At 41.3% G+C, this 14,134-nt stretch overlaps 1 protein-coding gene across 1 annotated transcript in view; it reads right to left on the bottom strand.

Moving 5' to 3' along the window:
- The window catches only part of LOC135247634 (pro-neuregulin-3, membrane-bound isoform-like), a 292,814-nt gene that overhangs the window by 212,428 nt on the left and 66,252 nt on the right, over positions 1-14,134 (bottom strand). The gene's annotated exons all lie outside the window — the stretch shown is intronic.

Below are 14,134 nucleotides of genomic sequence, written 5' to 3'. Positions count from 1 at the left end.
TGTCAACAATATGTCTGTGTTGCTGATCACTGTACCAACAGTATGTCAGTGGCACTGATCACTGTGCCAACATTATATCTGTGCCACTGATCACTGTACCAACATTATGTCTGTGTTGCTGATCACTGTGCCAACAGTATGTCTGTGCCACTGATCACTGTACCAACAGTACGTCTGCATTGCTGATCATTGTACCAACGGTATGTCAGTGGCACTGATCACTCTGCCAACAGTATGTCTGTGTCACTGATCACTGTACCAACAGTATAGCCCTATTCGCATAGGACTAGTATTACCTGGGGACGTCATGTGATTTAGAAATTACCCCCCCCCCCCCACGTCTGTACTTCGTGCAGGGCATTCGCATGGGATAAGCGAAGTCTGTATTTTACTCAAATTTACTGACATTATCCCCCCGGATATGATTGAAAATGTCAAGGCTCTGCTCTGCGTAACAGTAAAATACGACCCCAAATCACCGAGATGCTGATTCGCACGGGACTAATATTATCACATGACCTCTGTGTTTGGCAAAATATGGTAGGTAATTTGCGGTGGAATTTTTACTTTGCAAATTACGGACAAGGCAGATTCGCATGGGATTAAGATCACAGACGACCTCCGCAATTATTACAAGTTACTAGAGGTCCCCAGGTAATACTAGTCCCATGCGAATAGGGCTTATGTCTTGTCGGACAAGCAAGGATTAATTAAAAATACATTTATTTTCTGAATCCAGCGGTTCGAACAGTCAATGCCCTTGTTAAAATGTCCAGCACTCTGAATACTGAACACAAGAGAAGTTGCCTGCTAGAACCCCTCACTTAACCTACATGTAAAATATATTTTATTAGATTTAATATAATAATTATGTTTAAAATTAGAATTATCAATTAATTCACCAAATTCTTTGATAGGTCAGTCTACAGAAAATTGGTGAAATCAACCAACAAGTCAAAACAAGCTGTATATATCAGGTTTTCAGATTAAATAATTGAATTCAATAAGAAGCAGTCAATTATATTAATGAATTGAAAACATACATTCTTTATTGAATGCAGGCACACTACTTCTAAATTACACAACAGAAGACATACAGCAAAACATTAAACAACTAACCTAGAAATACCAGAAAATAGAGAGACATATAAAAGAGAGAGACAGAAACGGATCAGCCAGACCTTGCCAAAGTATCACCCACTTCCAGTATAATCGCCACAGGATGAAAGGTAACCAGCTACAAGCACACCACCACCAAAATAAAAAGTGGAAAACTCTTCTTCTTCCAGGCTCTGAAACCAAACGCAACACAAACAACTTTCTCCTGTGGCCATCTTAAATACCTTACCCAGCATGGCTTGAGGATGTTTGCCCTGATTGGGTGATGCCGGGTTAAGGTTTAGAAGAGAAAGGAAGGGGGGTCAGACTAATTTATGGCAAGGACTGGCCTACCTAAAGATTGCATTTAAACTTAAAGAGGACATGGGAAAGGGAAATGTTAGACATGTAGGGTCTCCGACCCCTGATATGGTGTCCTGTGTCATCTGGATTGTCTCTTCGGAGGGGGTGAGACCCATAGATTGTCTGCCTAGATTATGGTATCAGTGGATTTTATATTGCCCCAATCACATTTGCTTTGATGCTTGTGACAGGGAGGCCAGCCCACATTCTTATTCACTGATTCCCTCTCAAGGCCAAAATCTAAACACTACATATCCTACAGTCTGTGTTGCTGATCACTGTACTAACAGTATGTCTGTGTTGCTGACCACTGTACCAACAGTATGTCTGTGTTGCTGATCAATGCACCAACATTATGTCTGTGTTGCTAATCACTGTACCAACAGTATGTCTGTGTTGCTGATCAATGCACCAACATTATGTCTGTGTTGCTAATCACTGTACCAACAGTATGTATGTGTTGCTGATCACTGCACCAACATTATGTCTATGTTGCTGATCACTGCACCAACAGTATAGAAGAGTCACTGATCACTGTGCAAACCATATGTCTGTGCCACTGCATTAAAAATGAGTCTCTGTGCTAACAGCACGTCACCATGCTAACAGTGTATTGTGTATCACTGATGACATACATGTAATAGCACAATTCATGAGTCATACACAGGGCTGATATTCATAATAACTACATACCTCATAAAAGGATTTAGAATATCTGATAATGATTTCTGATAACACTATGTATGTGTTGGACACAGCTACAGCTGAGATATATATGAATATTATTTACATGTTGAAGGCAGTTGGTTGGTTCCAGTGGCAGGCCGTGTATTTTACACCTAGGCCTTCAGTGCTATCCTCCCGCAATTAAACCGCCTTCGAATAACCTCATCATGACACTAGGGCTACACGCTATTGTTATTCGACATAACCACGCCATATTCACAGTGACAGTGACCGTTATCGAGTGGAATAAAGTGATTTAACACGAGGATGAACACCTATGAGAGTTACAATACACTAATTACAGAGACATGAATACATGGTGACTGAAACCATCAAGGATTACCACTATTACACAGTATGACAGGATGCTGCATCACAAATAGACATCGCATAGCCCAAATCATAGACCATATAAAAATATGGACGAAGTGCTTCATGACATCACCCACTGATTTGCTATGGTTAGTGCTCACTGGCACATGAAGCCCAAACTAGGGCGCAGCCACACTGCCCGTTGCAACCAACGGAAGTGCAGTGGAGCGAAAGACTGGAGTCCATGACTACAGGAAAATCCACCCCGACTACCTTACATGGTAATTAGACACGCCCACGTCTGGACAACAAGTGTGGCCTTGCAACCACAGAACCGTACTGTCATAACATTTCAAAAAAGTTAATTGTGCAAGATACGTTTAGTGTTAAGATATTTTCATAGAAAAATAGATCATTAGCTAACTAGCTAGCTAGTTATATAGACAGATAGATAACAGAACTCTAGATAGCTAGACAGTTATATCATGAGATAACTAGCTAGCAAGTTATCTAGATAGACAGATAGATCGATAGCAAGACAGTAAGCTTGCTCTCCCTAACTAATTAAATCCCGCTAGCTTGCCTTGTTAAAGAAGCTTCAAAACTGCTTACAAATCTGATTTCACCAACAACATATACAAATTATAAAAGACGAGACTTTATGAGAATCAACTGAAACCCCAAACTGGTCAGAAATCGCGTTTTGACATAGAACCTCGTTTATCTGAAAATGTCTCAAATGTATTAACCGAAAGAACTGGAGAGAAGAATCCTTAGAATAGCGGTTAGTACAGCTGAAAGCAGCACACAACATTTTTGGACCTTGGACTTTTAAATGGTGAGATCGTATGTAGCTAGCTAATCGGAATAAAATGACACAGCATCACACCTGCCGCTGAAGCACCCTGCCTGCCTGCGAGGATGGGAAAATCCTTATGGTCATACGGTAGTAAGACAAGCCACGTTGCACGCACTGAAATTAACCCAAATTTGGGAATTTCGGCGGAATTATTTTAAAAAATCAGACCCAGGGGAGACATTACAAGGGATAGGATTAACTAGTTAAATCATCATTTCTTGTGTAAAAAATTTATTGACTTTATATTTCATCAGAGAAAATTTGCCTCTTTTCAGGCTTTCCCCATTTACTTCACATTGGGTGGGCGGGGTTTCAAGTTCTTTTTGCAACCAGGCGTTGCAGTTCACGCAGTAGCCTCTGGAGTAAAAGGCTTCACTCATAGAGGCGAGTTGTTGCCCCTTGGCCCAAATCAACATCATTACCAAAGAAACAAGTGGGGCACAAAACTTTCCTTTAAAATATTCATTGATCTCAAACTGTTTTAATTAATTTTCAGTGATTAACAAGTATGCAAACAATCTGACTAATCAATTGGAAAGTGACACACAGCTTCTTTGCATTGTGTTAGGGAGATTAAATGATAAATGCGATTTAGAAAAATCTGTTTTAATTACTAAGCAGAGGCGGAAACTTCCCCTGATTTTCCTTGAGTATCAATACAATTAATACACACAGTAGATAACAGACTGGTGTATCTTGTCTGTTAAGTGTAGACTACTTGGTGATTAAAACAGATTTTTAATGGATAAATTGAATTTATGATTTAATCCCCCTAACACGGTATGAAGACGCCGTGTGTTAGGCTACTTGCCATTTGATTAGTCCAATCGTTGGAACACTTGATAATAAAAGGAAAATGAATGAAAACAGGTTGACATCAACGATTAGTTTAAAGAAAAGTTTTGCGCCCCACCAATTTTCAGCTCACCAGTCGCCGGTAAGTTGTAAGGATCACTGTCGAGTCCAATTGCCTTTAATTTAAGCAGATAATCGTTTGCGCAGTTTCCCGTACTAAAGGCAGCCATGTTGCAACAGCATGTTTTGCCACTCAGTCCGACTGAGGGGGCGTATTCCGGTGGGAAAGTGACGCCAGCGCATGGCCCTCCGATCACACTACATGAAAAATGCTGACGTAGACGGCTAGGCAAGCTAGAAGGCTCCGGCGTGTCAAAGAATACGCCCAACAGCAGAGGGGATTCACTCGAAATTCTGAAGGCCTCAGGGTAGATTTTTCACCCGGAGACAGTACAGGTGGAAAATCTGATTGGATAAAAGCTCTAATTTATATGAGCTGCACTGCAAGCAGCACAACTGAGGGGGAGAGCAGCAATGAAATGACGTTAATAGACTGATGGGAACAAACTTTGTAAAGTACATAAAGCATTAATGAAAATATATATATAAATTATAAAATTATAATTTTCTGATTCTGAAGGCCCACCTCTTGTTGGTTCAGAGGTGCACAATAACAATATCCAAGTGTGGTTGGTACGAGGGGTCAATAATTTTATCATTCCTGTGTATAAACAGTTAATACTGAGATTTAAGGTACTGTGACTCCATATCTGTGTCATAGACAGTGCTGTGAAATAGAATGACCCCTATTATCACATCAACGGGTGTGAAAATGAAGTATAGCACAACAGACCCTTTTTGGGGGAGGAACATTTTAATCAAATTTTAAAATTTTAAAGGTTTCCTGCAGAGCCATATTAAGGTGCGAGGAGGGGCTGTGCAATAAGAAAGATGGAACACAAAACCTACATACACCAAACTTTATACACTGACAAATGAAAAATGCATTTAGCTGTTCATCTAATCCACTTGCTGATGCCTACCTATACAAACAACACAGGCACCATACTGAAAGTGGACAACTATAGCTGGGGAGCTTTACAGCTGGTGTCCTGGTATAATAGGATGGGCACTATTACCTTATAGGGCATCATCAGTGATGAATGGGGAACACAATTGTTGCAGACTCCAGAGGTGGTGATACAGTATGATGGTTTTACTCCAGTAGTGAAAAAAAAAAAAAAAAATGAAAACACCAATACAAAGTTAACTAGTGTGTTGGTCCATCAGAAGTGGTCTGTATGCATTGTAACAGTCTACCTGCATCTGAAAAGCAGCTGTACACAAACTACACCACTCTTTCAGCCAACACATGTTAAGTTGGATGTGGAAAATACTGTCTTAGGTGTCATTTCAGGACATGTAATAAATGTTACATTGGGATTAAACTAGGCCATGACATATAGATAATAACAATGCTCTGTGGATGGGGGCGTTTCCATTTTGAAAGACTCCCCTGGACAGGAAAGATACGTTTGAACGTTGCTGAAGATCACTCACCTCCATTAAATAATCATGGCTATAACCTTGACAATTTCTTCTGTGTTGACTACTTATAGGTGGTGTCAAACATAGCTAACCTGTATTTAGTGGTTTTCTGTCAGTCACATGCAGCATACTTGGAATGTTGAAGTAATAATCTCAAAGATTTTCATTAAAATAAATGTCTGTTAAGTCACTATCTATCGCCGAATTAGGTAACACAATGGTGATTGAGCCTATTATTATATTCATTTATATTATTATTATTATTATTATTATTTATGATTAAAGAATTGGGTGTCTGTGGCGACATTCCCGGGAAAAAATCACAAGCGGCGCATAGTTAGTGACACGTTTTCCATCACCCATCAGTGGTTGGTCCGCCAGAGAGGGCAGGCGGAGCTAACGCAACAGGCTTGCTCTTCAACTCACTTGTGTGTGAGCGGCGTACTGTTTTTTCCGGTGTCTGCTACAATAACAGAGAAAGTTATGGAACCCTAAAAAGTTCTTGTGTAACACGAGAGGTCATATTATTTGATGTAGATTTTGTATTACATTTGATGACAATGTAACGTTACTAAATTACATAGCTATTTGCACAGCTAACGCTAGCTACCGGACCATGTCAAGAAAGGCAACATTAGTTTAGACAACGTTGCGCACAGTATCCATCTCTCATATCAGGTAACGTTGCGTTAGCTAGCTAGCTAATGTAATTAACACAATCTAATGTCAGCTAACAATTAAAAAGCTAGCGTTAGCTAGCTAATGTAATTAACACAATCTAATGTCAGCTAACAATTAGAAAAAATGCTAGCTAACGCTACCGACCGGTACCGACCTCACCAACCGTCTCTCGAATGCAATGCTACCTTGTTGCAACGTTGCAATGTAGCTAACTGAAGGGGCAGGCAACGGCTCTGCTACTAACCAGTTCACACCGCTGCAGTTTTCTCTGCAACATTCTAAAACCGCTTCATCTCGTTGCGAATCATTGATCTGAACTGGTCTTAACGTTACCGTTATTTACATTGCCATCAAGTTCATCAGTATATTATAATGATAGGAATAAAGCCGGGGTATACGTGGATCAGAGTGGGGTCTGATTTCTATGTGTATGTCAAGCCGGAGAAAACTAAATAAAAGAATACGGCAGTATGAATTAGCATTGTTATTATTTTATTACGCTTCCTCATATGTTCCTTCAGCCTTGATACCCTTTTTTGATGAAATCTCCTTTGTTTTTGTTTAATTCTTCTTGTTCTGATTGATAATTTAACACCCAGCTCAGCTTTATTCTCAAACAGTTTAGCTAGCAAAACCAGAAACGCCAGGGGTAACATTTTGTAAGGCAGTTGTTTCAAAAATATTACACAACAGTCATTCACGAAAAAGACTGTTTATTGTGCACGAGATACGTAATTGCACGAGCCACAGCGAATCCCGCGAATTCTTCTCTGCAGTGTAAAGATGTTCATACCGGGAAAAAGGTGGATAAAGAACGTGTGTGGAAATTGATCATCACTAATTCTACCCCAGATCTGCTACAGCATTTTAACCCGGCTCGGCAGTGTAAAGACAGTTTAAGTTAGCCTAATGTTAGACAATGAATGAGTATGTACATAACATTACTTTTATAACAACCATTTTTTATTCAGTAAATAATAAGTGTTATAGTTGGCGCGGCCCAGGTGCCAACTGACTGACGCGACAATGGTTGGATCCGGTTGGATCTATGGGAAGTGAGGTCCAAAAACGCACCTGCAATTACCGCTTCTCGCCATTGGCACCGCCATAGAGAACGAAACTGAAATCTTTGAGATTGTAACTTTAAAGAGCATATTGCAGGTTGGAGACCCCAGTGAATCAATGTGTAGGAAAATGATGTAAATGGACTGCATTTATATAGCGCTTTTATCTAAAGCGCTTTACAATTGATGCCTCTCATTCGCCAGAGCAGTTTAGGGGTTAGGTGTCTTGCTCAAGGACACTTCGACACACCCAGGGCGGGGTTTGAACCGGCAACCCTCCGACTGCCAGACAATCGGTCTTACCTCCTCAGCTATGTCGCCCCCGTAGGAACTAGATTTCCATAAAAATATACTTATATATACAATACAGTGACTTCTGGAGTCGTTTTTTGTGAGAGAATTTTACTTCCGCATCTAAAAACGCCAAACCGGAAGTGACGTAACAGAAGGGAGAGCGATCAAGTTGAATAATTATGCCGCCTTCCAGACACATCGGGAACTGGGAATTTCCCAGTTCCAACTAGGAAAAATGCACTGGAACGCCCTTCCAACTCGGAAATTCCAAGTCAGGAACTGGGGAAAAATTTTAAGCCCCGAGATTCCGACATACCGTCATTTGACGTCACATCCAACATGGCTGTCTACACAGTAAATGGTAAATAAAATAACTGTAACATGTTTTGAAGCTTTTGAGCACAGTTTTAAGTTGCCTTTATGCATGGAATGTATTTAGATTAATTAGCATAGGCATCCAGTGGTGGGTTAAACTCCCAAGTCGGAGCTACGAGTTTCCGAGTTCGTCTGGAACGCAGCATAAGAAGAATGGATCTAGACGCTAGTTTTGACACTGAAGAGGTTGTAAATATTTATGCAAACGCATATGACGGACCACAGCCTTACAATTATGAGCCTGCTAGGCATCCAAGAGACCAGGAACAGGCCAGGGTTACAAGGAATAACGGTCAGAGGAGAGAAATTGAGTTGTGGTGTGAGGAGAACCAGTGGAGAACTGGGCAGGTGTCTTGGTAAGTGACCAGTGTTAGCTTATAGATATATCCACATTATATAATACCACTAACCTATTTAAAGACACTCAATTTCAAAAATAACATATATAACCGAAATATTTTGAGCAGTAATACTTACATAGCAATGATGAAATCAGGTTTTCGATAGATAGAGACAGAGACAGTAAATCAACGATACAGTTCTATCCGCTTCTGTCTTCCTCCAGAAAACGATGTCAGCTAGGTCTATCAGCAAACAAATGGCTTAGTTATGCCCAGAAGTCCTCAATAATAATAGTATTTTCCAAGAAATTACGAAAAATCTTTGACAACGTTTCGTTAGGTGCAGCGTCTTTTACTGCCCCAAAGAGTGTGCATAAGTGAATGCGATGATGAGAAAATTTTGGTTACACTGACCTATAAAACGCTATTCCAAAAGCAAAAATAGATATGTTATACATTGTTAGCAAGATTATACTCTCACCTACTGAATAAATGAATTGTCAATCAAGCCAGACCGTACTAAAAAGGGCGACAACGCCATAATCAACACGTGTGGTATTACGCATAGCTATTTTGGAAGGTACCCAGGCGTCACAAATGCACGTATATTTCACAAATGGATTGTCCAAGACCATATATGACCACTCAAGCCGGTCACCCACTGCACGCGTAGCACCCGCGAGTTGCGTAGTTGAAGTGCTGTTATTACAACGGCAGCGGGGGACGTCATCTACACCAGCCGCGAATGCGACGCAAACTGGGTGAGAAACTTGTGCGACACAAGCGAACTGAAGCGTAGTTTTTTGCTTCTGTAGCCGGTCACCCACCGCACACGTAGTGGCCGCGAGTTGCGTAGTTGAAGTGCTGTTATTACAACGGCAGCGGGTGACGTCCTCTACACCAGCCGTGAACGTGATGCAAACTGGGTGCGAAACTTGTGCAACACAAGCGAACTGAAGCGTAGTTTTTCGCTTCTGTAGCCGGTCACGTCAAAACATTTAAATGATCAGATTTAGTAAAATCAATCATCAAAAAGATGAAAGCGTAACAGTTTATACTTGAAGGGATATGAACACCACAACGCCATGAACACCGGAAGCTTTGAAGGACAAGTGCAATGAAGGCTTGCTTACAACTTCATTTATAAAATAAAAATGATTTTTTAATGCTCTGTGGATTATATTATTTTTATTAACAAGCCCTTTTTGAAAGCACGGCGAACAAAGTTAAATAGGCTGAGCAATGGTTGGTTAAAAACTACCTTCCAACACTTCGAGCTAACAAACCGTTGCTCAGTGCATTCACTTCTACATCATTCAATAGGCTACGTCTTTCTGTGGTGTATTTTCGAATTTACCCCACCCTCTCCGCAAAATAAGATAGGCAAATTTAGTTTTGCTTTTTCCCAGGTTCCAGTTTGAATTTTTATTTTCGGCAAGGACAATACAAAAACGAAAAGGCTTGTATTTTTTAGCTGCTTATAAAATACCTGGTGGTTAAGTAGGTCGGTATACTTCATAAGAAGTAGACCTTTTTGAGCAAAACAAAGCAATGAGAACAACTGAAGAACAAAGACGCGGTGTTGTGTGTTCGTACGGTGCAGTGCGCGACGGCCTCCAGTGAGAACTTTTGAAAAACTTCTTTCTTGTTCTCCGACCTCCCCCTCTCAGATTTTGGTCCAAATATCAAATAGTTGGTTACGTCACGGTTGAGAGTTCAGAGCGCAGACTTCACATGCTAATGTACGGAGAGTCAACGCCAATCTCTCTTCAGTAGATGTTTGATGAATGGTGCTACTCGTTTCAGCAAGTCATCAAAACGCCTAGCACACATTCGGAAATAAGAGAAAGTGGACCCCTCGTCTAAACTCCGCATTTCCCGAATGTACAGACAAAACTCTCCATTCTCCGTCCTACTCTGATTTAGAGGGTGCCTTTTATTCTTCTTTTGCGTAGCTAGATAAACTAAATCCACTTTAAACACTTTAAACTTTTCGTTTTGTGTTGTGATCTCGTGTAGCTTTTCTCGTTATACATACATGGCGTAGCTGCGAGACGGAGGTCTGGGCGAGATTCCAGCCCCGGTTAATAGCTGCCTCGTAATTATTCATAATTCTTCACACCCCAGCGGTGTGGTGTGACTTTAAACGGTGCGGTGTTCTCACTGAGTATACCGACAACAGTGTTCGTGGACATGTTCGCCGGTGGTTCTCAATCCTGAAGTTCTTTCTTCTTACTGAGTATACTGCCAGCTTTATCTGGTTTTATCTTGTTTTCCACTACTGCAAGAGGGAACTAGGGACACACCCCCAGTAATATAAGGATGAAATATAAATCAGAGCATGTATACCTAGCATTTTAGAGCATATTTCTGTGTAAAAACGGGTCATCATCTAGCCCAAGTTTGCTGAGCACCGCCCCCCCCCCCCCCAGAGCTCCAGCTCCCACCTCCTGCAACTGTTGATTTTCCATAACAAACCGGTGCCTGCCCGCGGCAGATGGGTTCCCCCTCTGAGTCCGGTTCTTGCTCAAGGTTTCTTCCTGCTATTAGTCAGGGAGTTTTTCCTTGCCACTGTTGCCCTAGGCTTACTCTTTGGGGCCAGTTCTCTGTAAAGCTGCTTTGTGACAAAGCTCCTTTGTTAAAAGTGCTATACAAATAAAATTGATTGATATATTCTGTTTATGGTAGTAAGAGAAAAAAGAACCTTTGCCTTTGAAAAAGAAGAATTTTCATTTTATGAGACAGAATATTAGCTAATTGGCTAATAAATTATTCCTGAGGAACTGGGGAATGCAATAAGATGGATTGGGTATAAAGCATTGAACCTCTTGTGAACAGGGGGCTGTCCAAATGGGAATAAAACACTGGAAAGCAGTGCCAATTCTAAATACCAGCAGAATCTATGCCAGAAAATGCTATCAGAACCTAGACTAGAGTGCCAGTTCTGAAGACCAGCGGAATCTACTCTGCAGGAACTGTACTAAAGGGCTACAGGACCCAACAGGCCCATAGCCTGGATGAAACAGATTTTTTTCATTTTTATTTTCTTGCACTGTATTTCAGTTACCCTGATGTGCTGTTTTTCCATGAAAGTAAACCTATTATTATGCATCATAACAGGTTAAATTTAGGATACATGGATTTTAGAATGAATATAGCTCTCTTCTCCTGCAACCATTTTGACCACAGGCATTACAGCCACACACAGTGACTTGGGAGGAGGGAAAGCAAATAGGGAATAGAGAAAAGGTGATATATTATTGGATATAGGGATCAGGATTCAGGGACATAGAAAGGGAATATAAAAGGGAATAAGGGATAAAAAAAACAGGGACAGGGATCACGGTAGAACAAAGAAATTTATAAATATTATTGACTACACATAAGGTCAGTTCCCTTATCTGTTTTGCTTTTTATTTAGATCTAGTTGAAAATCTACATCCTAACTGTAGAAACATCTCTCTCTCTCACCTCTGGGGCAGGTGGGCCTAGTAATGTGTGTTTAATTACAGCCAAGGGGAGGTTAGCAATACTGCAGCATATCTCACTCTCTCTCTCTCCCTCTCTCTCTCACTTTCTCTCTCACACACACACACACACACATTTAGAGAGGGATATCACTCTGGAGACAGGATACAGAGAGGGAGGCGCATAATTGTATCGTCTGTCCCTGAGACAAAGATCGTTCTTTGTCTCAGGGACAGACAATACAATTATGTAACACTCCCCCATCCAACGCATGTAGCCTTACCTGGAGCTATTGGAACAAGATTAATTTAATGTTATCTCTAAAGGTTATAACAATATTTTAACCTTTCTTCTGTGCTAACAGTTATACATAGGAGACTGCAAATGAGGGGCTAAACCCTCTTTCCGCCAGTAGCGTAGTTCTATACAGATCACTATCTATCTTGGTAGTTGCAGATGTGCCTCTGGCTTGTGTAGCCTACAATGAAACAACTGAATCTTGCAAGAGCACTTGTGTATAGGTGACTGGCTATTCGTTGCAGATATCCTGAGCTCTATGTGTATGTTAGGACCTTAAAACTTGTAGTTCTGCAATGGTTAGAGAAATCCCAGGTTAAAGTTATTGTACAGTATATTCAATAATGGTAATATACAATGGTGCACTGAAAAATGCAATAGTGGAATGGCTATACAGTGCCTTCGAAAAGTATTCAGACCCCTTCACTTTTTCCACATTTTGTTACATTACAGCCTTATTATAAAATTGATTAAATTCATTTTTATTCTCATCAATCTACACACAATACCCATTAATTACAAAGCAAAAACAGGTTTTTAGAATTTTTTGTAAATTCATTAAAAATAAAAAACAGAAATATCACATTTACATAAGTATTCAGAAACTTTATTCAGTACTTTGTTGAAGCATGCAATAGTGGAATGGCTAATGGAGTGGAATTGCATCTTTGGCGGCGATTACAGCCTTGAATCTTCTTGGGTATGACGCTACAAGCTTGGCACACCTGTATTTGGATTATTTCTTGTATTCCTCTCTGCAGATCCTCTCAAGCTCTGTCAGGTTAGATGGGGAGAGTTGCTGCACAGCTATTTTCAGGTCTCTCCTGAGATGTTCGATCGGGTTCAAGTCCGATCTCTGGCTGGGCCACTGAAGGACAATCACAGGTTAGTCCTGAATCCACTCCTGCGTTGTCTTAGCTGTGTTCTTAGGGTTGTTGTCCCGTTGGAAGGTGAACCTTCACCCCAGTCTGAGGTCCTGAGAGCTCTGGCACAGGTTTTCATAAAGGATCTCTCTGTACTTTGCTCCGTTAATCTTTCCCTCGATCCTGACTAGTCTCCCAGTTCCTGTTTCCTATACAACATCCGCAGAGTCCGCCCCTTTCTCACCACCTACTCAACCCAGCTCCTGGTCCAAGCAATGGTTCTATCCCGCCTGGACTACTGCAACTCTCTTCTGGCTGGACTACCGGCATCTGCCACCAGACCCCTGCAGCTCATTCAGAATGCTGCGGCTCGTCTGGTCTTCAACCTCCCCAGACACTCCCACGTAACTCCCCTGCTCACTACCCTCCACTGGCTGCCTGTTATAGCTCGCATCAAATTCAAAACATTGGTCCTAGCATACCAGGCAGTCAAGGGATCAGTCCCAGCATACCTTCACAAGATATTCAAACCCTACATGCCAGCCAGATCCCTCCGTTCTGCTACCTCAGGACGCCTAGCACCTCCCCCTCTTCGCACCTGCACTTCCAGAACACGTCTCCTGTCTGTTCTGGCCCCACGATGGTGGAATGACCTCCCTGTGGAGGTCAGAACAGCTGAGACTGTGACCCATTTCAAACGACGACTGAAGACCCACCTCTTCAGGCTGCACCTCTCACCATCCCTCCCTTCCCCCCTGTAAATGACTAAACTTAGGGTTGTAACTAGGCAGCTGTTTCATAGGTGACTTAGGCGCATCAACTGTCTTAACGACTACTTGTATTTTTATTTATTTTTATTTTTCCATAGATTGCGTTGTTGCCGTTCTCGTTGTTAGTGTTAATCAGTTTAACCATCAGGGTCCAAGTTGAACTATGCGGTTGTTCCCTGTATTTGGACCGGTACTTCTCTCTAGGGGTTTCGTCATACTTGTTCCTGGTTATGGTTATACACTTTGTTGTACGTCGCTCTGGATAAGAGCGTCTGCCAAA

This window comes from Anguilla rostrata, chromosome 2 (genome assembly GCF_018555375.3).
Source record: "Anguilla rostrata isolate EN2019 chromosome 2, ASM1855537v3, whole genome shotgun sequence".
NCBI classification, from domain to species: Eukaryota; Metazoa; Chordata; class Actinopteri; order Anguilliformes; family Anguillidae; genus Anguilla; species Anguilla rostrata.
The sequence above is the reverse complement of the archived record's forward strand: the minus strand, read 5'-3'. Positions and strand labels throughout refer to the sequence as shown.